Raw genomic sequence first — 24,290 nt, forward strand, 5'->3', positions numbered from 1 at the left:
TCAGTGTCAGTGAAGATTTCAGATTGTTTATGAAGTGTTCATTCTGGAGCTTTTCCAAATTTGTTGTGGACAGCACGCTGTTCATGTCAGGATGGCCGAGCGGTCCAAGGCGCTGCGTTCAGGTCGCAGTCTCCACTGGAGGCGTGGGTTCAAATCCCACTCCTGACAGGAGCAGTAAGTTATCCTTTAAGAAATTGACTGACTGAGAATCTAACCCAGACCACATAAGCCGTTTGGATGATTTCATGTGTTATTATAATATTAAAGGTAACAGCTGAGACATTACACAAAACCTTCAGGGGTTCTTCCTGTTGTATCTTGCCACTGTTGCTCTTAAGGAGGTGCAGTCTCTGGCTCAGAAATACTGATGTCTATTCTGGAATGCTGCCACTTATTCTGGATTTCTCCCTTTCATTCCTGAATTTTGACTTTAATTCTGGAATGCTTTTCATTCCGGAATGCTGTCTTTCATTCTGCAGATCTGCTTTTCTGCAGATCTGCTTTTCATTCTGTTATGCTGACTTCTGTTCTGGAATACTGACCTCTGTTCCACAATACAGACTGTTAATCGGGAATTCTGCCTATCATTCCAGAATACTGATGTCTATTCTGGAATGCTGCCACTTATTCTGGATTTCTGCCTTTCGTTCCTGAATTTTGATTTTAATTCTGGAATGCTTTTCATTCCGGAATGCTGTCTTTCATTCTGCAGATCTGCTCTTCATTCTGTTATGCTGACTTTTGTCCCGGAATGTTGGCCTTCCATTCCGGAATGCTAACTTCCATTCCCGAGTACTGGACATCATCTCAAGGCATCACAATAGTCAGAATGATTCATCATGCGGGGACCGTGAATGCAGATAAAAAATCTCATCTCTGGCTTGACTTGTTGAGATAGCATAGAGACACTCAGTCTGTCAACATCAGTGTCAGTGAAGATTTCAGATTGTTTATGAAGTGTTCATTCTGGAGCTTTTCCAAATTTGTTGTGGACAGCACGCTGTTCATGTCAGGATGGCCGAGCGGTCCAAGGCGCTGCGTTCAGGTCGCAGTCTCCACTGGAGGCGTGGGTTCAAATCCCACTCCTGACAGGAGCAGTAAGTTATCCTTTAAGAAATTGACTGACTGAGAATCTAACCCAGACCACATAAGCCGTTTGGATGATTTCATGTGTTATTATAATATTAAAGGTAACAGCTGAGACATTACACAAAACCTTCAGGGGTTCTTCCTGTTGTATCTTGCCACTGTTGCTCTTAAGGAGGTGCAGTCTCTGGCTCAGAAATACTGATGTCTATTCTGGAATGCTGCCACTTATTCTGGATTTCTCCCTTTCATTCCTGAATTTTGACTTTAATTCTGGAATGCTTTTCATTCCGGAATGCTGTCTTTCATTCTGCAGATCTGCTTTTCTGCAGATCTGCTTTTCATTCTGTTATGCTGACTTCTGTTCTGGAATACTGACCTCTGTTCCACAATACAGACTGTTAATCGGGAATTCTGCCTATCATTCCAGAATACTGATGTCTATTCTGGAATGCTGCCACTTATTCTGGATTTCTGCCTTTCGTTCCTGAATTTTGATTTTAATTCTGGAATGCTTTTCATTCCGGAATGCTGTCTTTCATTCTGCAGATCTGCTCTTCATTCTGTTATGCTGACTTTTGTCCCGGAATGTTGGCCTTCCATTCCGGAATGCTAACTTCCATTCCCGAGTACTGGACATCATCTCAAGGCATCACAATAGTCAGAATGATTCATCATGCGGGGACCGTGAGTGCAGATGAAAAATCTCATCTCTGGCTTGACTTGTTGAGATAGCATAGAGACACTCAGTCTGTCAACATCAGTGTCAGTGAAGATTTCAGATTGTTTATGAAGTGTTCATTCTGGAGCTTTTCCAAATTTGTTGTGGACAGCACACTGTTCGTGTCAGGATGGCCGAGCGGTCCAAGGCGCTGTGTTAAGGTCGCAGTCTCCACTGGAGGCGTGGGTTCAAATCCCACTCCTGACAGAAGCAGTAGGTTATCCTTTAAGAAATTGACTGACTGAGAATCTAACCCAGACCACATAAGCCGTTTGGATGATTTCATGTGTTATTATAATATTAAAGGTAACAGCTGAGACATTACACAAAACCTTCAGGGGTTCTTCCTGTTGTTTCTTGCCACTGTTGCTCTTAAGGAGGTGCAGTCTCTGGCTCCGATTGGATGACATCACAGGCCGCTGTCAGGTTAGTGGTTTAATTCTGGAATTGTGTCTACCATTCCGGAATCCTTTCATCATTCTGGAATGGATAGACATCTATTCTGGCATGCTGCCGCTCATTCTAGATTTCTGCCTTTCATTAGGCAATTCTTTCTTTCATTCCGGAATGAAAATGCTGTCTTTCATTCTGCAAATCTGCTCTGCATTCTGTTATGCTGACTTCTGTTCCGGAATGCTGACCTCTGTTCCACAATACAGACTGTTAATCGGGAATTCTGCCTATCATTCCGAAATACTGATGTCTATTCTGGAATGCTGCCACTTATTCTGGATTTCTCCCTTTCATTCCTGAATTTTGACTTTAATTCTGGAATGCTTTTCATTCCGGAATGCTGTCTTTCATTCTGCAGATCTGCTTTTCATTCTGTTATGCTGACTTCTGTTCTGGAATACTACTTCCACAATACAGACTGTTAATCGGGAATTCTGCCTATCATTCCAGAATACTGATGTCTATTCTGGAATGCTGCCACTTATTCTGGATTTCTGCCTTTCGTTCCTGAATTTTGATTTTAATTCTGGAATGCTTTTCATTCCGGAATGCTGTCTTTCATTCTGCAGATCTGCTCTTCATTCTGTTATGCTGACTTTTGTCCTGGAATGTTGGCCTTCCATTCCGGAATGCTAACTTCCATTCCCGAGTACTGGACATCATCTCAAGGCATCACAATAGTCAGAATGATTCATCATGCGGGGACCGTGAATGCAGATAAAAAATCTCATCTCTGGCTTGACTTGTTGAGATAGCATAGAGACACTCAGTCTGTCAACATCAGTGTCAGTGATGATTTCAGATTGTTTATGAAGTGTTCATTCTGGAGCTTTTCCAAATTTGTTGTGGACAGCACGCTGTTCATGTCAGGATGGCCGAGCGGTCCAAGGCGCTGCGTTCAGGTCGCAGTCTCCACTGGAGGCGTGGGTTCAAATCCCACTCCTGACAGGAGCAGTAAGTTATCCTTTAAGAAATTGACTGACTGAGAATCTAACCCAGACCACATAAGCCGTTTGGATGATTTCATGTGTTATTATAATATTAAAGGTAACAGCTGAGACATTACACAAAACCTTCAGGGGTTCTTCCTGTTGTTTCTTGCCACTGTTGCTCTTAAGGAGGTGCAGTCTCTGGCTCAGAAATACTGATGTCTATTCTGGAATGCTGCCACTTATTCTGGATTTCTCCCTTTCATTCCTGAATTTTGACTTTAATTCTGGAATGCTTTTCATTCCGGAATGCTGTCTTTCATTCTTCAGATCTGCTTTTCTGCAGATCTGCTTTTCATTCTGTTATGCTGACTTCTGTTCTGGAATACTACTTCCACAATACAGACTGTTAATCGGGAATTCTGCCTATCATTCCAGAATACTGATGTCTATTCTGGAATGCTGCCACTTATTCTGGATTTCTGCCTTTCGTTCCTGAATTTTGATTTTAATTCTGGAATGCTTTTCATTCCGGAATGCTGTCTTTCATTCTGCAGATCTGCTCTTCATTCTGTTATGCTGACTTTTGTCCCGGAATGTTGGCCTTCCATTCCGGAATGCTAACTTCCATTCCCGAGTACTGGACATCATCTCAAGGCATCACAATAGTCAGAATGATTCATCATGCGGGGACCGTGAATGCAGATAAAAAATCTCATCTCTGGCTTGACTTGTTGAGATAGCATAGAGACACTCAGTCTGTCAACATCAGTGTCAGTGAAGATTTCAGATTGTTTATGAAGTGTTCATTCTGGAGCTTTTCCAAATTTGTTGTGGACAGCACGCTGTTCATGTCAGGATGGCCGAGCGGTCCAAGGCGCTGCGTTCAGGTCGCAGTCTCCACTGGAGGCGTGGGTTCAAATCCCACTCCTGACAGGAACAGTAAGTTATCCTTTAAGAAATTGACTGACTGAGAATCTAACCCAGACCACATAAGCCGTTTGGATGATTTCATGTGTTATTATAATATTAAAGGTAACAGCTGAGACATTACACAAAACCTTCAGGGGTTCTTCCTGTTGTATCTTGCCACTGTTGCTCTTAAGGAGGTGCAGTCTCTGGCTCAGAAATACTGATGTCTATTCTGGAATGCTGCCACTTATTCTGGATTTCTCCCTTTCATTCCTGAATTTTGACTTTAATTCTGGAATGCTTTTCATTCCGGAATGCTGTCTTTCATTCTGCAGATCTGCTTTTCATTCTGTTATGCTGACTTCTGTTCTGGAATACTGACCTCTATTCCACAATACAGACTGTTAATCGGGAATTCTGCCTATCATTCCAGAATACTGATGTCTATTCTGGAATGCTGCCACTTATTCTGGATTTCTGCCTTTCGTTCCTGAATTTTGATTTTAATTCTGGAATGCTTTTCATTCCGGAATGCTGTCTTTCATTCTGCAGATCTGCTCTTCATTCTGTTATGCTGACTTTTGTCCCGGAATGTTGGCCTTCCATTACGGAATGCTAACTTCCATTCCCGAGTACTGGACATCATCTCAAGGCATCACAATAGTCAGAATGATTCATCATGCGGGGACCGTGAGTGCAGATGAAAAATCTCATCTCTGGCTTGACTTGTTGAGATAGCATAGAGACACTCAGTCTGTCAACATCAGTGTCAGTGAAGATTTCAGATTGTTTATGAAGTGTTCATTCTGGAGCTTTTCCAAATTTGTTGTGGACAGCACACTGTTCGTGTCAGGATGGCCGAGCGTTCCAAGGCGCTGCGTTAAGGTCGCAGTCTCCACTGGAGGCTTGGGTTCAAATCCCACTCCTGACAGGAGCAGTAGGTTATCCTTTAAGAAATTGACTGACTGAGAATCTAACCCAGACCACATAAGCCGTTTGGATGATTTCATGTGTTATTATAATATTAAAGGTAACAGCTGAGACATTACACAAAACCTTCAGGGGTTCTTCCTGTTGTTTCTTGCCACTGTTGCTCTTAAGGAGGTGCAGTCTCTGGCTCCGATTGGATGACATCACAGGCCGCTGTCAGGTTAGTGGTTTAATTCTGGAATTGTGTCTACCATTCCGGAATCCTTTCATCATTCTGGAATGGATAGACATCTATTCTGGCATGCTGCCGCTCATTCTAGATTTCTGCCTTTCATTAGGCAATTCTTTCTTTCATTCCGGAATGAAAATGCTGTCTTTCATTCTGCAAATCTGCTCTGCATTCTGTTATGCTGACTTCTGTTCCGGAATGCTGACCTCTGTTCCACAATACAGACTGTTAATCGGGAATTCTGCCTATCATTCCGAAATACTGATGTCTATTCTGGAATGCTGCCACTTATTCTGGATTTCTCCCTTTCATTCCTGAATTTTGACTTTAATTCTGGAATGCTTTTCATTCCGGAATGCTGTCTTTCATTCTGCAGATCTGCTTTTCATTCTGTTATGCTGACTTCTGTTCTGGAATACTACTTCCACAATACAGACTGTTAATCGGGAATTCTGCCTATCATTCCAGAATACTGATGTCTATTCTGGAATGCTGCCACTTATTCTGGATTTCTGCCTTTCGTTCCTGAATTTTGATTTTAATTCTGGAATGCTTTTCATTCCGGAATGCTGTCTTTCATTCTGCAGATCTGCTCTTCATTCTGTTATGCTGACTTTTGTCCCGGAATGTTGGCCTTCCATTCCGGAATGCTAACTTCCATTCCCGAGTACTGGACATCATCTCAAGGCATCACAATAGTCAGAATGATTCATCATGCGGGGACCGTGAATGCAGATAAAAAATCTCATCTCTGGCTTGACTTGTTGAGATAGCATAGAGACACTCAGTCTGTCAACATCAGTGTCAGTGAAGATTTCAGATTGTTTATGAAGTGTTCATTCTGGAGCTTTTCCAAATTTGTTGTGGACAGCACGCTGTTCATGTCAGGATGGCCGAGCGGTCCAAGGCGCTGCGTTCAGGTCGCAGTCTCCACTGGAGGCGTGGGTTCAAATCCCACTCCTGACAGGAGCAGTAAGTTATCCTTTAAGAAATTGACTGACTGAGAATCTAACCCAGACCACATAAGCCGTTTGGATGATTTCATGTGTTATTATAATATTAAAGGTAACAGCTGAGACATTACACAAAACCTTCAGGGGTTCTTCCTGTTGTTTCTTGCCACTGTTGCTCTTAAGGAGGTGCAGTCTCTGGCTCAGAAATACTGATGTCTATTCTGGAATGCTGCCACTTATTCTGGATTTCTCCCTTTCATTCCTGAATTTTGACTTTAATTCTGGAATGCTTTTCATTCCGGAATGCTGTCTTTCATTCTGCAGATCTGCTTTTCTGCAGATCTGCTTTTCATTCTGTTATGCTGACTTCTGTTCTGGAATACTGACCTCTGTTCCACAATACAGACTGTTAATCGGGAATTCTGCCTATCATTCCAGAATACTGATGTCTATTCTGGAATGCTGCCACTTATTCTGGATTTCTGTCTTTCGTTCCTGAATTTTGATTTTAATTCTGGAATGCTTTTCATTCCGGAATGCTGTCTTTCATTCTGCAGATCTGCTCTTCATTCTGTTATGCTGACTTTTGTCCCGGAATGTTGCCTTCCATTCCGGAATGCTAACTTCCATTCCCGAGTACTGGACATCATCTCAAGGCATCACAATAGTCAGAATGATTCATCATGCGGGGACCGTGAATGCAGATGAAAAATCTCATCTCTGGCTTGACTTGTTGAGATAGCATAGAGACACTCATTCTGTCAACATCAGTGTCAGTGAAGATTTCAGATTGTTTATGAAGTGTTCATTCTGGAGCTTTTCCAAATTTGTTGTGGACAGCATGCTGTTCATGTCAGGATGGCCGAGCGGTCCAAGGCGCTGCGTTAAGGTCGCAGTCTCCACTGGAGGCGTGGGTTCAAATCCCACTCCTGACAGGAGCAGTAGGTTAACCTTTAAGAAATTGACTGACTGAGAATCTAACCCAGACCACATAAGCCGTTTGGATGATTTCATGTGTTATTATAATATTAAAGGTAACAGCTGAGACATTACACAAAACCTTCAGGGGTTCTTCCTGTTGTTTCTTGCCACTGTTGCTCTTAAGGAGGTGCAGTCTCTGGCTCAGAAATACTGATGTCTATTCTGGAATGCTGCCACTTATTCTGGATTTCTCCCTTTCATTCCTGAATTTTGACTTTAATTCTGGAATGCTTTTCATTCTGGAATGCTGTCTTTCATTCTGCAGATCTGCTTTTCATTCTGTTATGCTGACTTCTGTTCTGGAATACTGACCTCTGTTCCACAATACAGACTGTTAATCGGGAATTCTGCCTATCATTCCAGAATACTGATGTCTATTCTGGAATGCTGCCACTTATTCTGGATTTCTGCCTTTCGTTCCTGAATTTTGATTTTAATTCTGGAATGCTTTTCATTCCGGAATGCTGTCTTTCATTCTGCAGATCTGCTCTTCATTCTGTTATGCTGACTTTTGTCCCGGAATGTTGGCCTTCCATTACGGAATGCTAACTTCCATTCCCGAGTACTGGACATCATCTCAAGGCATCACAATAGTCAGAATGATTCATCATGCGGGGACCGTGAGTGCAGATGAAAAATCTCATCTCTGGCTTGACTTGTTGAGATAGCATAGAGACACTCAGTCTGTCAACATCAGTGTCAGTGAAGATTTCAGATTGTTTATGAAGTGTTCATTCTGGAGCTTTTCCAAATTTGTTGTGGACAGCACACTGTTCGTGTCAGGATGGCCGAGCGGTCCAAGGCGCTGCGTTAAGGTCGCAGTCTCCACTGGAGGCGTGGGTTCAAATCCCACTCCTGACAGAAGCAGTAGGTTATCCTTTAAGAAATTGACTGACTGAGAATCTAACCCAGACCACATAAGCCGTTTGGATGATTTCATGTGTTATTATAATATTAAAGGTAACAGCTGAGACATTACACAAAACCTTCAGGGGTTCTTCCTGTTGTTTCTTGCCACTGTTGCTCTTAAGGAGGTGCAGTCTCTGGCTCCGATTGGATGACATCACAGGCCGCTGTCAGGTTAGTGGTTTAATTCTGGAATTGTGTCTACCATTCCGGAATCCTTTCATCATTCTGGAATGGATAGACATCTATTCTGGCATGCTGCCGCTCATTCTAGATTTCTGCCTTTCATTAGGCAATTCTTTCTTTCATTCCGGAATGAAAATGCTGTCTTTCATTCTGCAAATCTGCTCTGCATTCTGTTATGCTGACTTCTGTTCCGGAATGCTGACCTCTGTTCCACAATACAGACTGTTAATCGGGAATTCTGCCTATCATTCCGAAATACTGATGTCTATTCTGGAATGCTGCCACTTATTCTGGATTTCTCCCTTTCATTCCTGAATTTTGACTTTAATTCTGGAATGCTTTTCATTCCGGAATGCTGTCTTTCATTCTGCAGATCTGCTTTTCTGCAGATCTGCTTTTCATTCTGTTATGCTGACTTCTGTTCTGGAATACTGACCTCTGTTCCACAATACAGACTGTTAATCGGGAATTCTGCCTATCATTCCAGAATACTGATGTCTATTCTGGAATGCTGCCACTTATTCTGGATTTCTGTCTTTCGTTCCTGAATTTTGATTTTAATTCTGGAATGCTTTTCATTCCGGAATGCTGTCTTTCATTCTGCAGATCTGCTCTTCATTCTGTTATGCTGACTTTTGTCCCGGAATGTTGCCTTCCATTCCGGAATGCTAACTTCCATTCCCGAGTACTGGACATCATCTCAAGGCATCACAATAGTCAGAATGATTCATCATGCGGGGACCGTGAATGCAGATGAAAAATCTCATCTCTGGCTTGACTTGTTGAGATAGCATAGAGACACTCAGTCTGTCAACATCAGTGTCAGTGAAGATTTCAGATTGTTTATGAAGTGTTCATTCTGGAGCTTTTCCAAATTTGTTGTGGACAGCATGCTGTTCATGTCAGGATGGCCGAGCGGTCCAAGGCGCTGCGTTAAGGTCGCAGTCTCCACTGGAGGCGTGGGTTCAAATCCCACTCCTGACAGGAGCAGTAGGTTATCCTTTAAGAAATTGACTGACTGAGAATCTAACCCAGACCACATAAGCCGTTTGGATGATTTCATGTGTTATTATAATATTAAAGGTAACAGCTGAGACATTACACAAAACCTTCAGGGGTTCTTCCTGTTGTTTCTTGCCACTGTTGCTCTTAAGGAGGTGCAGTCTCTGGCTCAGAAATACTGATGTCTATTCTGGAATGCTGCCACTTATTCTGGATTTCTCCCTTTCATTCCTGAATTTTGACTTTAATTCTGGAATGCTTTTCATTCCGGAATGCTGTCTTTCATTCTGCAGATCTGCTTTTCATTCTGTTATGCTGACTTCTGTTCTGGAATACTGACCTCTATTCCACAATACAGACTGTTAATCGGGAATTCTGCCTATCATTCCAGAATACTGATGTCTATTCTGGAATGCTGCCACTTATTCTGGATTTCTGCCTTTCGTTCCTGAATTTTGATTTTAATTCTGGAATGCTTTTCATTCCGGAATGCTGTCTTTCATTCTGCAGATCTGCTCTTCATTCTGTTATGCTGACTTTTGTCCCGGAATGTTGGCCTTCCATTACGGAATGCTAACTTCCATTCCCGAGTACTGGACATCATCTCAAGGCATCACAATAGTCAGAATGATTCATCATGCGGGGACCGTGAGTGCAGATGAAAAATCTCATCTCTGGCTTGACTTGTTGAGATAGCATAGAGACACTCAGTCTGTCAACATCAGTGTCAGTGAAGATTTCAGATTGTTTATGAAGTGTTCATTCTGGAGCTTTTCCAAATTTGTTGTGGACAGCACACTGTTCGTGTCAGGATGGCCGAGCGGTCCAAGGCGCTGCGTTAAGGTCGCAGTCTCCACTGGAGGCTTGGGTTCAAATCCCACTCCTGACAGGAGCAGTAGGTTATCCTTTAAGAAATTGACTGACTGAGAATCTAACCCAGACCACATAAGCCGTTTGGATGATTTCATGTGTTATTATAATATTAAAGGTAACAGCTGAGACATTACACAAAACCTTCAGGGGTTCTTCCTGTTGTTTCTTGCCACTGTTGCTCTTAAGGAGGTGCAGTCTCTGGCTCCGATTGGATGACATCACAGGCCGCTGTCAGGTTAGTGGTTTAATTCTGGAATTGTGTCTACCATTCCGGAATCCTTTCATCATTCTGGAATGGATAGACATCTATTCTGGCATGCTGCCGCTCATTCTAGATTTCTGCCTTTCATTAGGCAATTCTTTCTTTCATTCCGGAATGAAAATGCTGTCTTTCATTCTGCAAATCTGCTCTGCATTCTGTTATGCTGACTTCTGTTCCGGAATGCTGACCTCTGTTCCACAATACAGACTGTTAATCGGGAATTCTGCCTATCATTCCGAAATACTGATGTCTATTCTGGAATGCTGCCACTTATTCTGGATTTCTCCCTTTCATTCCTGAATTTTGACTTTAATTCTGGAATGCTTTTCATTCCGGAATGCTGTCTTTCATTCTGCAGATCTGCTTTTCATTCTGTTATGCTGACTTCTGTTCTGGAATACTACTTCCACAATACAGACTGTTAATCGGGAATTCTGCCTATCATTCCAGAATACTGATGTCTATTCTGGAATGCTGCCACTTATTCTGGATTTCTGCCTTTCGTTCCTGAATTTTGATTTTAATTCTGGAATGCTTTTCATTCCGGAATGCTGTCTTTCATTCTGCAGATCTGCTCTTCATTCTGTTATGCTGACTTTTGTCCCGGAATGTTGGCCTTCCATTCCGGAATGCTAACTTCCATTCCCGAGTACTGGACATCATCTCAAGGCATCACAATAGTCAGAATGATTCATCATGCGGGGACCGTGAATGCAGATAAAAAATCTCATCTCTGGCTTGACTTGTTGAGATAGCATAGAGACACTCAGTCTGTCAACATCAGTGTCAGTGAAGATTTCAGATTGTTTATGAAGTGTTCATTCTGGAGCTTTTCCAAATTTGTTGTGGACAGCACGCTGTTCATGTCAGGATGGCCGAGCGGTCCAAGGCGCTGCGTTCAGGTCGCAGTCTCCACTGGAGGCGTGGGTTCAAATCCCACTCCTGACAGGAGCAGTAAGTTATCCTTTAAGAAATTGACTGACTGAGAATCTAACCCAGACCACATAAGCCGTTTGGATGATTTCATGTGTTATTATAATATTAAAGGTAACAGCTGAGACATTACACAAAACCTTCAGGGGTTCTTCCTGTTGTTTCTTGCCACTGTTGCTCTTAAGGAGGTGCAGTCTCTGGCTCAGAAATACTGATGTCTATTCTGGAATGCTGCCACTTATTCTGGATTTCTGCCTTTCGTTCCTGAATTTTGATTTTAATTCTGGAATGCTTTTCATTCCGGAATGCTGTCTTTCATTCTGCAGATCTGCTCTTCATTCTGTTATGCTGACTTTTGTCCCGGAATGTTGGCCTTCCATTACGGAATGCTAACTTCCATTCCCGAGTACTGGACATCATCTCAAGGCATCACAATAGTCAGAATGATTCATCATGCGGGGACCGTGAGTGCAGATGAAAAATCTCATCTCTGGCTTGACTTGTTGAGATAGCATAGAGACACTCAGTCTGTCAACATCAGTGTCAGTGAAGATTTCAGATTGTTTATGAAGTGTTCATTCTGGAGCTTTTCCAAATTTGTTGTGGACAGCACACTGTTCGTGTCAGGATGGCCGAGCGGTCCAAGGCGCTGCGTTAAGGTCGCAGTCTCCACTGGAGGCTTGGGTTCAAATCCCACTCCTGACAGGAGCAGTAGGTTATCCTTTAAGAAATTGACTGACTGAGAATCTAACCCAGACCACATAAGCCGTTTGGATGATTTCATGTGTTATTATAATATTAAAGGTAACAGCTGAGACATTACACAAAACCTTCAGGGGTTCTTCCTGTTGTTTCTTGCCACTGTTGCTCTTAAGGAGGTGCAGTCTCTGGCTCCGATTGGATGACATCACAGGCCGCTGTCAGGTTAGTGGTTTAATTCTGGAATTGTGTCTACCATTCCGGAATCCTTTCATCATTCTGGAATGGATAGACATCTATTCTGGCATGCTGCCGCTCATTCTAGATTTCTGCCTTTCATTAGGCAATTCTTTCTTTCATTCCGGAATGAAAATGCTGTCTTTCATTCTGCAAATCTGCTCTGCATTCTGTTATGCTGACTTCTGTTCCGGAATGCTGACCTCTGTTCCACAATACAGACTGTTAATCGGGAATTCTGCCTATCATTCCGAAATACTGATGTCTATTCTGGAATGCTGCCACTTATTCTGGATTTCTCCCTTTCATTCCTGAATTTTGACTTTAATTCTGGAATGCTTTTCATTCCGGAATGCTGTCTTTCATTCTGCAGATCTGCTTTTCATTCTGTTATGCTGACTTCTGTTCTGGAATACTACTTCCACAATACAGACTGTTAATCGGGAATTCTGCCTATCATTCCAGAATACTGATGTCTATTCTGGAATGCTGCCACTTATTCTGGATTTCTGCCTTTCGTTCCTGAATTTTGATTTTAATTCTGGAATGCTTTTCATTCCGGAATGCTGTCTTTCATTCTGCAGATCTGCTCTTCATTCTGTTATGCTGACTTTTGTCCCGGAATGTTGGCCTTCCATTCCGGAATGCTAACTTCCATTCCCGAGTACTGGACATCATCTCAAGGCATCACAATAGTCAGAATGATTCATCATGCGGGGACCGTGAATGCAGATAAAAAATCTCATCTCTGGCTTGACTTGTTGAGATAGCATAGAGACACTCAGTCTGTCAACATCAGTGTCAGTGAAGATTTCAGATTGTTTATGAAGTGTTCATTCTGGAGCTTTTCCAAATTTGTTGTGGACAGCACGCTGTTCATGTCAGGATGGCCGAGCGGTCCAAGGCGCTGCGTTCAGGTCGCAGTCTCCACTGGAGGCGTGGGTTCAAATCCCACTCCTGACAGGAGCAGTAAGTTATCCTTTAAGAAATTGACTGACTGAGAATCTAACCCAGACCACATAAGCCGTTTGGATGATTTCATGTGTTATTATAATATTAAAGGTAACAGCTGAGACATTACACAAAACCTTCAGGGGTTCTTCCTGTTGTTTCTTGCCACTGTTGCTCTTAAGGAGGTGCAGTCTCTGGCTCAGAAATACTGATGTCTATTCTGGAATGCTGCCACTTATTCTGGATTTCTCCCTTTCATTCCTGAATTTTGACTTTAATTCTGGAATGCTTTTCATTCCGGAATGCTGTCTTTCATTCTTCAGATCTGCTTTTCTGCAGATCTGCTTTTCATTCTGTTATGCTGACTTCTGTTCTGGAATACTACTTCCACAATACAGACTGTTAATCGGGAATTCTGCCTATCATTCCAGAATACTGATGTCTATTCTGGAATGCTGCCACTTATTCTGGATTTCTGCCTTTCGTTCCTGAATTTTGATTTTAATTCTGGAATGCTTTTCATTCCGGAATGCTGTCTTTCATTCTGCAGATCTGCTCTTCATTCTGTTATGCTGACTTTTGTCCCGGAATGTTGGCCTTCCATTCCGGAATGCTAACTTCCATTCCCGAGTACTGGACATCATCTCAAGGCATCACAATAGTCAGAATGATTCATCATGCGGGGACCGTGAATGCAGATGAAAATCTCATCTCTGGCTTGACTTGTTGAGATAGCATAGAGACACTCAGTCTGTCAACATCAGTGTCAGTGAAGATTTCAGATTGTTTATGAAGTGTTCATTCTGGAGCTTTTCCAAATTTGTTGTGGACAGCACGCTGTTCATGTCAGGATGGCCGAGCGGTCCAAGGCGCTGCGTTCAGGTCGCAGTCTCCACTGGAGGCGTGGGTTCAAATCCCACTCCTGACAGGAACAGTAAGTTATCCTTTAAGAAATTGACTGACTGAGAATCTAACCCAGACCACATAAGCCGTTTGGATGATTTCATGTGTTATTATAATATTAAAGGTAACAGCTGAGACATTACACAAAACCTTCAGGGGTTCTTCCTGTTGTATCTTGCCACTGTTGCTCTTAAGGAGGTGCAGTCTCTGGCTCAGAAATACTGATGTCTATTCTGGAATGCTGCCACTTATTCTGGATTTCTCCCTTTCATTCCTGAATTTTGACTTTAATTCTGGAATGCTTTTCATTCCGGAATGCTGTCTTTCATTCTGCAGATCTGCTTTTCTGCAGATCTGCTTTTCATTCTGTTATGCTGACTTCTGTTCTGGAATACTGACCTCTGTTCCACAATACAGACTGTTAATCGGGAATTCTGCCTATCATTCCAGAATACTGATGTCTATTCTGGAATGCTGCCACTTATTCTGGATTTCTGTCTTTCGTTCCTGAATTTTGATTTTAATTCTGGAATGCTTTTCATTCCGGAATGCTGTCTTTCATTCTGCAGATCTGCTCTTCATTCTGTTATGCTGACTTTTGTCCCGGAATGTTGCCTTCCATTCCGGAATGCTAACTTCCATTCCCGAGTACTGGACATCATCTCAAGGCATCACAATAGTCAGAATGATTCATCATGCGGGGACCGTGAATGCAGATGAAAAATCTCATCTCTGGCTTGACTTGTTGAGATAGCATAGAGACACTCATTCTGTCAACATCAGTGTCAGTGAAGATTTCAGATTGTTTATGAAGTGTTCATTCTGGAGCTTTTCCAAATTTGTTGTGGACAGCATGCTGTTCATGTCAGGATGGCCGAGCGGTCCAAGGCGCTGCGTTCAGGTCGCAGTCTCCACTGGAGGCGTGGGTTCAAATCCCACTCCTGACAGGAGCAATAAGTTATCCTTTAAGAAATTGACTGATTGAGAATCTAACCCAGACCACATAAGCCGTTTGGATGATTTCATGTGTTATTATAATATTAAAGGTAACAGCTGAGACATTACACAAAACCTTCAGGGGTTCTTCCTGTTGTTTCTTGCCACTGTTGCTCTTAAGGAGGTGCAGTCTCTGGCTCCGATTGGATGACATCACAGGCCGCTGTCAGGTTAGTGGTTTAATTCTGGAATTGTGTCTACCATTCCGGAATCCTTTCATCATTCTGGAATGGATAGACATCTATTCTGGCATGCTGCCGCTCATTCTAGATTTCTGCCTTTCATTAGGCAATTCTTTCTTTCATTCCGGAATGAAAATGCTGTCTTTCATTCTGCAAATCTGCTCTGCATTCTGTTATGCTGACTTCTGTTCCGGAATGCTGACCTCTGTTCCACAATACAGACTGTTAATCGGGAATTCTGCCTATCATTCCGAAATACTGATGTCTATTCTGGAATGCTGCCACTTATTCTGGATTTCTCCCTTTCATTCCTGAATTTTGACTTTAATTCTGGAATGCTTTTCATTCCGGAATGCTGTCTTTCATTCTGCAGATCTGCTTTTCATTCTGTTATGCTGACTTCTGTTCTGGAATACTACTTCCACAATACAGACTGTTAATCGGGAATTCTGCCTATCATTCCAGAATACTGATGTCTATTCTGGAATGCTGCCACTTATTCTGGATTTCTGTCTTTCGTTCCTGAATTTTGATTTTAATTCTGGAATGCTTTTCATTCCGGAATGCTGTCTTTCATTCTGCAGATCTGCTCTTCATTCTGTTATGCTGACTTTTGTCCCGGAATGCTAACTTCCATTCCCGAGTACTGGACATCATCTCAAGGCATCACAATAGTCAGAATGATTCATCATGCGGGGACCGTGAATGCAGATGAAAAATCTCATCTCTGGCTTGACTTGTTGAGATAGCATAGAGACACTCAGTCTGTCAACATCAGTGTCAGTGAAGATTTCAGATTGTTTATGAAGTGTTCATTCTGGAGCTTTTCCAAATTTGTTGTGGACAGCACACTGTTCGTGTCAGGATGGCCGAGCGGTCCAAGGCGCTGCGTTCAGGTCGCAGTCTCCACTGGAGGCGTAGGTTCAAATCCCACTCCTGACAGGAGCAGTAGGTTATCCTTTAAGAAATTGACTGACTGAGAATCTAACCCAGACCACATAAGCCGTTTGGATGATTTCATGTGTTATTATAATATTAAAGGTAACAGCTGAGACATTACACAAAACCTTCAGGGGTTCTTCCTGTTGTTTCTTGCCACTGTTGCTCTTAAGGAGGTGCAGTCTCTGGCTCCAATTGGATGACATCACAGGCCGCTGTCAGGTTAGTGGTTTAATTCTGGAATTGTGTCTACCATTCCGGAATCCTTTCATCATTCTGGAATGGATAGACATCTATTCTGGCATGCTGCCGCTCATTCTAGATTTCTGCCTTTCATTAGGCAATTCTTTCTTTCATTCCGGAATGAAAATGCTGTCTTTCATTCTGCAAATCTGCTCTGCATTCTGTTATGCTGACTTCTGTTCCGGAATGCTGACCTCTGTTCCACAATACAGACTGTTAATCGGGAATTCTGCCTATCATTCCGAAATACTGATGTCTATCCTGGAATGCTGCCACTTATTCTGGATTTCTCCCTTTCATTCCTGAATTTTGACTTTAATTCTGGAATGCTTTTCATTCCGGAATGCTGTCTTTCATTCTGCAGATCTGCTTTTCATTCTGTTATGCTGACTTCTGTTCTGGAATACTACTTCCACAATACAGACTGTAGGATTTTCCAGTAGAAACTTTATTTCCTGATGTAAGTGTAGGAAGTTAAAGAAAGTGTGTTTGACTGTAATAGATGTTCATGACTGTTAGACGTATACATGAATGATGCAACTGCGGAGTAAGTGCAGTTGTGGTGCAGCTATGGCAACAATGTTTGTAGTGTAGCCATAGCAACGTTGTTGCTTAAAAGTGCAACCATAGCAACGGTTTGTTTATTATTTCTGATTGCCTGTTGGAGCCGGCACGAAGCGTCGGTTTTATAACCTAACTAACTAACGTAACCTAACTAACCTAATGTTGCTACCCACTAAACGTAGCTAAGCTAACTAACCTAACTAACCTAACTAACCACTAACGTAACTAACGAACTAATGTTGCTAACAAACGTAACTAATGTAACTAACGTTGCTAATAGTTCAGCTAAAGGTTACTAAATGTTCAGTTGGAAGTTCGTCCAGTTCACAATTCATGTAGTGTGTGAGTGTGAAATAAAGAGTGAGGAAACTACGAGTTGTATCCGCCGTGCTTGTTCCGACAACCCATCCAAAGGGGAGACTATCGAAGAGTAAATCTGGACACAGACTGTTAATCGGGAATTCTGCCTATCATTCCAGAATACTGATGTCTATTCTGGAATGCTGCCACTTATTCTGGATTTCTGCCTTTCGTTCCTGAATTTTGATTTTAATTCTGGAATGCTTTTCATTCCGGAATGCTGTCTTTCATTCTGCAGATCTGCTCTTCATTCTGTTATGCTGACTTTTGTCCCGGAATGTTGGCCTTCCATTCCGGAATGCTAACTTCCATTCCCGAGTACTGGACATCATCTCAAGGCATCACAATAGTCAGAATGATTCATCATGCGGGGACCGTGAATGCAGATGAAAAATCTCATCTCTGGCTTGACTTGTTGAGATAGCATAGAGACACTCAGTCTGTCAACATCAGTGTCAGTGAAGATTTCAGATTGTTTATGAAGTGTTCATTCTGGAGCTTTTCCAAATTTGTTGTGGACAGCACACTGTTCGTGTCAGGATGGCCGAGCGGTCCAAGGCGCTGCGATAAGGTCACAGTCTCCACTGGAGGCGTGGGTTCAAATCCCACTCCTGACAGGAGCAGTAGGTTATCCTTTAAGAAATTGACTGACTGAGAATCTAACCCAGACCACATAAGCCGTTTGGATGATTTCATGTGTTATTATAATATTAAAGGTAACAGCTGAGACATTACACAAAACCTTCAGGGGTTCTTCCTGTTGTTTCTTGCCACTGTTGCTCTTAAGGAGGTGCAGTCTCTGGCTCAGAAATACTGATGTCTATTCTGGAATGCTGCCACTTATTCTGGATTTCTCCCTTTCATTCCTGAATTTTGACTTTAATTCTGGAATGCTTTTCATTCCGGAATGCTGTCTTTCATTCTGCAGATCTGCTTTTCTGCAGATCTGCTTTTCATTCTGTTATGCTGACTTCTGTTCTGGAATACTGACCTCTGTTCCACAATACAGACTGTTAATCGGGAATTCTGCCTATCATTCCAGAATACTGATGTCTATTCTGGAATGCTGCCACTTATTCTGGATTTCTGTCTTTCGTTCCTGAATTTTGATTTTAATTCTGGAATGCTTTTCATTCCGGAATGCTGTCTTTCATTCTGCAGATCTGCTCTTCATTCTGTTATGCTGACTTTTGTCCCGGAATGTTGCCTTCCATTCCGGAATGCTAACTTCCATTCCCGAGTACTGGACATCATCTCAAGGCATCACAATAGTCAGAATGATTCATCATGCGGGGACCGTGAATGCAGATGAAAAATCTCATCTCTGGCTTGACTTGTTGAGATAGCATAGAGACACTCAGTCTGTCAACATCAGTGTCAGTGAAGATTTCAGATTGTTTATGAAGTGTTCATTCTGGAGCTTTTCCAAATTTGTTGTGGACAGCACACTGTTCGTGTCAGGATGGCCGAGCGGTCCAAGGCGCTGCGATAAGGTCGCAGTCTCCACTGGAGGCGTGGGTTCAAATCCCACTCCTGACAGGAGCAGTAGGTTATCCTTTAAGAAATTGACTGACTGAGAATCTAACCCAGACCACATAAGCCGTTTGGATGATTTCATGTGTTATTATAATATTAAAGGTAACAGCTGAGACATTACACAAAACCTTCAGGGGTTCTTCCTGTTGTTTCTTGCCACTGTTGCTCTTAAGGAGGTGCAGTCTCTGGCTCAGAAATACTGATGTCTATTCTGGAATGCTGCCACTTATTCTGGATTTCTCCCTTTCATTCCTGAATTTTGACTTTAATTCTGGAATGCTTTTCATTCCGGAATGCTGTCTTTCATTCTGCAGATCTGCTTTTCTGCAGATCTGCTTTTCATTCTGTTATGCTGACTTCTGTTCTGGAATACTGACCTCTGTTCCACAATACAGACTGTTAATCGGGAATTCTGCCTATCATTCCAGAATACTGATGTCTATTCTGGAATGCTGCCACTTATTCTGGATTTCTGTCTTTCGTTCCTGAATTTTGATTTTAATTCTGGAATGCTTTTCATTCCGGAATGCTGTCTTTCATTCTGCAGATCTGCTCTTCATTCTGTTATGCTGACTTTTGTCCCGGAATGTTGCCTTCCATTCCGGAATGCTAACTTCCATTCCCGAGTACTGGACATCATCTCAAGGCATCACAATAGTCAGAATGATTCATCATGCGGGGACCGTGAATGCAGATGAAAAATCTCATCTCTGGCTTGACTTGTTGAGATAGCATAGAGACACTCAGTCTGTCAACATCAGTGTCAGTGAAGATTTCAGATTGTTTATGAAGTGTTCATTCTGGAGCTTTTCCAAATTTGTTGTGGACAGCACACTGTTCGTGTCAGGATGGCCGAGTGGTCCAAGGCGCTGCGTTCAGGTCGCAGTCTCCACTGGAGGCGTGGGTTCAAATCCCACTCCTGACAGGAGCAGCAGGTTATCCTTTAAGAAATTGACTGACTGAGAATCTAACCCAGACCACATAAGCCGTTTGGATGATTTCATGTGTTATTATAATATTAAAGGTAACAGCTGAGACATTACACAAAACCTTCAGGGGTTCTTCCTGTTGTTTCTTGCCACTGTTGCTCTTAAGGAGGTGCAGTCTCTGGCTCCAATTGGATGACATCACAGGCCGCTGTCAGGTTAGTGGTTTAATTCTGGAATTGTGTCTACCATTCCGGAATCCTTTCATCATTCTGGAATGGATAGACATCTATTCTGGCATGCTGCCGCTCATTCTAGATTTCTGCCTTTCATTAGGCAATTCTTTCTTTCATTCCGGAATGAAAATGCTGTCTTTCATTCTGCAAATCTGCTCTGCATTCTGTTATGCTGACTTCTGTTCCGGAATGCTGACCTCTGTTCCACAATACAGACTGTTAATCGGGAATTCTGCCTATCATTCCGAAATACTGATGTCTATTCTGGAATGCTGCCACTTATTCTGGATTTCTCCCTTTCATTCCTGAATTTTGACTTTAATTCTGGAATGCTTTTCATTCCGGAATGCTGTCTTTCATTCTGCAGATCTGCTTTTCATTCTGTTATGCTGACTTCTGTTCTGGAATACTACTTCCACAATACAGACTGTTAATCGGGAATTCTGCCTATCATTCCAGAATACTGATGTCTATTCTGGAATGCTGCCACTTATTCTGGATTTCTGCCTTTCGTTCCTGAATTTTGATTTTAATTCTGGAATGCTTTTCATTCCGGAATGCTGTCTTTCATTCTGCAGATCTGCTCTTCATTCTGTTATGCTGACTTTTGTCCCGGAATGTTGGCCTTCCATTCCGGAATGCTAACTTCCATTCCCGAGTACTGGACATCATCTCAAGGCATCACAATAGTCAGAATGATTCATCATGCGGGGACCGTGAATGCAGATGAAAAATCTCATCTCTGGCTTGACTTGTTGAGATAGCATAGAGACACTCAGTCTGTCAACATCAGTGTCAGTGAAGATTTCAGATTGTTTATGAAGTGTTCATTCTGGAGCTTTTCCAAATTTGTTGTGGACAGCACGCTGTTCATGTCAGGATGGCCGAGCGGTCCAAGGCGCTGCGTTCAGGTCGCAGTCTCCACTAGAGGCGTGGGTTCAAATCCCACTCCTGACAGGAGCAATAAGTTTTCCTTTAAGAAATTGACTGACTGAGAATCTAACCCAGACCACATAAGCCGTTTGGATGATTTCATGTGTTATTATAATATTAAAGGTAACAGCTGAGACATTACACAAAACCTTCAGGGGTTCTTCCTGTTGTTTCTTGCCACTGTTGCTCTTAAGGAGGTGCAGTCTCTGGCTCCGATTGGATGACATCACAGGCCGCTGTCAGGTTAGTGGTTTAATTCTGGAATTGTGTCTACCATTCCGGAATCCTTTCATCATTCTGGAATGGATAGACATCTATTCTGGCATGCTGCCGCTCATTCTAGATTTCTGCCTGTCATTAGGCAATTCTTTCTTTCATTCCGGAATGAAAATGCTGTCTTTCATTCTGCAAATCTGCTCTGCATTCTGTTATGCTGACTTCTGTTCCGGAATGCTGACCTCTGTTCCACAATACAGACTGTTAATCGGGAATTCTGCCTATCATTCCGAAATACTGATGTCTATTCTGGAATGCTGCCACTTATTCTGGATTTCTCCCTTTCATTCCTGAATTTTGACTTTAATTCTGGAATGCTTTTCATTCCGGAATGCTGTCTTTCATTCCGCAGATCTGCTTTTCATTCTGTTATGCTGACTTCTGTTCTGGAATACTACTTCCACAATACAGACTGTTAATCGGGAATTCTGCCTATCATTCCAGAATACTGATGTCTATTCTGGAATGCTGCCACTTATTCTGGATTTCTGCCTTTCGTTCCTGAATTTTGATTTTAATTCTGGAATGCTTTTCATTCCGGAATGCTGTCTTTCATTCTGCAGATCTGCTCTTCATTCTGTTATGCTGACTTTTGTCCCGGAATGTTGGCCTTCCATTCCGGAATGCTAACTTCCATTCCCGAGTACTGGACATCATCTCAAGGCATCACAATAGTCAGAATGATTCATCATGCGGGGACCGTGAATGCAGATGAAAAATCTCATCTCTGGCTTGACTTGTTGAGATAGCATAGAGACACTCAGTCTGTCAACATCAGTGTCAGTGAAGATTTCAGATTGTTTATGAAGTGTTCATTCTGGAGCTTTTCCAAATTTGTTGTGGACAGCACACTGTTCGTGTCAGGATGGCCGAGCGGTCCAAGGCGCTGCGTTCAAGCTGGGGAACATTCGTCCGTCTAAGATGGGGAAGAAGGGGGGAGAAGGGGGGAAAAGAAAAGAAGAGAAAAGAAGAGGAAAAAGAGGGGAAAAAGGGAAAAATGAAAAAAGAAAGGAAAGTTGTGGAAACATCTCTAATTTATGTACGTATTTCAGGATGCAGAAACTCAAATTGACACTTTTAGGATTTTACTGTGGACCACAGCTTGGATTCGAACCGGCGACCACAGGAATGCTAGTGTTGATCTGCATCTGCTACATTTTTGGCATCATTTTTACAAATGGACATATGGATAAACGTTTTAACAGTCTGCCTAAAGTAAACGGAGTGTTACTATTAAGCAGGGACTCTCCCGTGTTTACCTTTGTTGCATAATACAGACCACAGACACTTGAATGAGACTGTTTCGGGTTTATTAACTCAAAATCATATTTTCTTACATCCCAAATAACGCTGTAATCCGACCCATATTTACAAATAAATGTCCCTTCAGTCCCGATCAAAAAGTAACAGGCAAACAAACAAAAAACTCCTCCTGGTGAACCCCACACAGGATCCTCTCTCTCCCTGGGCGATCCTTGTCCATAAAAAAATGGTTATTGTCCATATTTTTTTTCGCGTCACGGGTCCCTCTTACTCTCCCCGTTTTCCCGTTTTCCTTCACCTGTCTGCCACCGCTGTCCTTGGCGTCTCTCCTCCCCTGATGACAGTCCTTCGTCTCCTTTCAACCCACAGCATGTCAGCTGGCAAAATAGATCACCCGACCCCCGCTGTCCTCACAACAATATAAAATAAAATATTACAAAGAATGCCGTCGCCTTGAGTGGCCTTTCTCTATAGGTAATAGGCATTAAGGGACAATGTTTATTTACAGGAAGACATTTCTATATGGCAATACACCATAAAATCTAAATAAAAACATTACTTATGTGGTAGTGCTACAACGTGGGTGGAAATACTTTGATTCTCAGGTTTGGTGTTTAAACACTGCACCTTAAATAACATTAGTAAGCACCGAGTGGCAAAACAAAATCCACTTTGTGTAACGGCCGTAACTCAACAAATTTATCAATCTATAAAAACGTCAACACAGTACCAGAGTTTACATGACACACAAACGTAAAATAGTGTCACACGGCACTGTAGCAAGTGTTTAATTACCATACCGACTGTTTTTCTCGCTAGCTAGTGCAGAATGAATGCCGACCGGTATGCGCCATACTGATTCTCTGCTCCAACATTTGTCCACCGTGATTGGTCAAATGTTGGAAATGTTGGACAGTGGGGAAGAAATCCGCTAGCTGATTGGGTGCACCTCCAGCAATTGAAGGCTTGTGATTGGCTCTTGTGTCCAACATTTTCCAACATTGTACGGACGATCCTTCGCCAGCTGGCGTTCAGGTCGCAGTCTCCACTGGAGGCGTGGGTTCAAATCCCACTCCTGACAGGAGCAGTAGGTTATCCTTTAAGAAATTGACTGACTGAGAATCTAACCCAGACCACATAAGCCGTTTGGATGATTTCATGTGTTATTATAATATTAAAGGTAACAGCTGAGACATTACACAAAACCTTCAGGGGTTCTTCCTGTTGTTTCTTGCCACTGTTGCTCTTAAGGAGGTGCAGTCTCTGGCTCCGATTGGATGACATCACAGGCCGCTGTCAGGTTAGTGGTTTAATTCTGGAATTGTGTCTACCATTCCGGAATCCTTTCATCATTCTGGAATGGATAGACATCTATTCTGGCATGCTGCCGCTCATTCTAGATTTCTGCCTTTCATTAGGCAATTCTTTCTTTCATTCCGGAATGAAAATGCTGTCTTTCATTCTGCAAATCTGCTCTGCATTCTGTTATGCTGACTTCTGTTCCGGAATGCTGACCTCTGTTCCACAATACAGACTGTTAATCGGGAATTCTGCCTATCATTCCGAAATACTGATGTCTATTCTGGAATGCTGCCACTTATTCTGGATTTCTCCCTTTCATTCCTGAATTTTGACTTTAATTCTGGAATGCTTTTCATTCCGGAATGCTGTCTTTCATTCTGCAGATCTG

General features: G+C 42.4%; 21 non-coding genes across 21 annotated transcripts; all 21 read left to right on the plus strand.

Annotated features, from left to right (window-relative positions):
- Positions 1–85: 85 nt before the first annotated feature.
- trnal-cag (transfer RNA leucine (anticodon CAG)) lies at positions 86–168 on the plus strand. Its single transcript has one exon. It is a non-coding gene; the product is annotated as a tRNA-Leu (tRNA).
- An 840-nt stretch (positions 169–1,008) lies between these two features.
- trnal-cag (transfer RNA leucine (anticodon CAG)) lies at positions 1,009–1,091 on the plus strand. Its single transcript has one exon. It is a non-coding gene; the product is annotated as a tRNA-Leu (tRNA).
- Positions 1,092–1,931: 840 nt separating this feature from the next.
- trnal-aag (transfer RNA leucine (anticodon AAG)) lies at positions 1,932–2,014 on the plus strand. The gene has a single exon. It is a non-coding gene; the product is annotated as a tRNA-Leu (tRNA).
- Positions 2,015–3,125: 1,111 nt separating this feature from the next.
- On the plus strand, positions 3,126–3,208 carry trnal-cag (transfer RNA leucine (anticodon CAG)). The gene has a single exon. It is a non-coding gene; the product is annotated as a tRNA-Leu (tRNA).
- An 834-nt stretch (positions 3,209–4,042) lies between these two features.
- Positions 4,043–4,125, plus strand: trnal-cag (transfer RNA leucine (anticodon CAG)). The gene has a single exon. It is a non-coding gene; the product is annotated as a tRNA-Leu (tRNA).
- Positions 4,126–4,949: 824 nt separating this feature from the next.
- On the plus strand, positions 4,950–5,032 carry trnal-aag (transfer RNA leucine (anticodon AAG)). Its single transcript has one exon. It is a non-coding gene; the product is annotated as a tRNA-Leu (tRNA).
- Positions 5,033–6,143: 1,111 nt separating this feature from the next.
- trnal-cag (transfer RNA leucine (anticodon CAG)) lies at positions 6,144–6,226 on the plus strand. The gene has a single exon. It is a non-coding gene; the product is annotated as a tRNA-Leu (tRNA).
- An 839-nt stretch (positions 6,227–7,065) lies between these two features.
- On the plus strand, positions 7,066–7,148 carry trnal-aag (transfer RNA leucine (anticodon AAG)). Its single transcript has one exon. It is a non-coding gene; the product is annotated as a tRNA-Leu (tRNA).
- An 824-nt stretch (positions 7,149–7,972) lies between these two features.
- On the plus strand, positions 7,973–8,055 carry trnal-aag (transfer RNA leucine (anticodon AAG)). Its single transcript has one exon. It is a non-coding gene; the product is annotated as a tRNA-Leu (tRNA).
- A 1,132-nt stretch (positions 8,056–9,187) lies between these two features.
- trnal-aag (transfer RNA leucine (anticodon AAG)) lies at positions 9,188–9,270 on the plus strand. The gene has a single exon. It is a non-coding gene; the product is annotated as a tRNA-Leu (tRNA).
- An 824-nt stretch (positions 9,271–10,094) lies between these two features.
- Positions 10,095–10,177, plus strand: trnal-aag (transfer RNA leucine (anticodon AAG)). Its single transcript has one exon. It is a non-coding gene; the product is annotated as a tRNA-Leu (tRNA).
- A 1,111-nt stretch (positions 10,178–11,288) lies between these two features.
- Positions 11,289–11,371, plus strand: trnal-cag (transfer RNA leucine (anticodon CAG)). The gene has a single exon. It is a non-coding gene; the product is annotated as a tRNA-Leu (tRNA).
- Positions 11,372–11,978: 607 nt separating this feature from the next.
- trnal-aag (transfer RNA leucine (anticodon AAG)) lies at positions 11,979–12,061 on the plus strand. The gene has a single exon. It is a non-coding gene; the product is annotated as a tRNA-Leu (tRNA).
- A 1,111-nt stretch (positions 12,062–13,172) lies between these two features.
- trnal-cag (transfer RNA leucine (anticodon CAG)) lies at positions 13,173–13,255 on the plus strand. Its single transcript has one exon. It is a non-coding gene; the product is annotated as a tRNA-Leu (tRNA).
- Positions 13,256–14,088: 833 nt separating this feature from the next.
- Positions 14,089–14,171, plus strand: trnal-cag (transfer RNA leucine (anticodon CAG)). Its single transcript has one exon. It is a non-coding gene; the product is annotated as a tRNA-Leu (tRNA).
- Positions 14,172–15,010: 839 nt separating this feature from the next.
- Positions 15,011–15,093, plus strand: trnal-cag (transfer RNA leucine (anticodon CAG)). The gene has a single exon. It is a non-coding gene; the product is annotated as a tRNA-Leu (tRNA).
- A 1,090-nt stretch (positions 15,094–16,183) lies between these two features.
- On the plus strand, positions 16,184–16,266 carry trnal-cag (transfer RNA leucine (anticodon CAG)). Its single transcript has one exon. It is a non-coding gene; the product is annotated as a tRNA-Leu (tRNA).
- A 1,698-nt stretch (positions 16,267–17,964) lies between these two features.
- trnal-aag (transfer RNA leucine (anticodon AAG)) lies at positions 17,965–18,047 on the plus strand. Its single transcript has one exon. It is a non-coding gene; the product is annotated as a tRNA-Leu (tRNA).
- An 839-nt stretch (positions 18,048–18,886) lies between these two features.
- On the plus strand, positions 18,887–18,969 carry trnal-aag (transfer RNA leucine (anticodon AAG)). Its single transcript has one exon. It is a non-coding gene; the product is annotated as a tRNA-Leu (tRNA).
- An 839-nt stretch (positions 18,970–19,808) lies between these two features.
- Positions 19,809–19,891, plus strand: trnal-cag (transfer RNA leucine (anticodon CAG)). Its single transcript has one exon. It is a non-coding gene; the product is annotated as a tRNA-Leu (tRNA).
- A 1,111-nt stretch (positions 19,892–21,002) lies between these two features.
- Positions 21,003–21,085, plus strand: trnal-cag (transfer RNA leucine (anticodon CAG)). Its single transcript has one exon. It is a non-coding gene; the product is annotated as a tRNA-Leu (tRNA).
- Positions 21,086–24,290: the final 3,205 nt, after the last annotated feature.

Source organism: Parambassis ranga, chromosome 10, assembly GCF_900634625.1.
Source record: "Parambassis ranga chromosome 10, fParRan2.1, whole genome shotgun sequence".
NCBI classification, from domain to species: domain Eukaryota; kingdom Metazoa; phylum Chordata; class Actinopteri; family Ambassidae; genus Parambassis; species Parambassis ranga.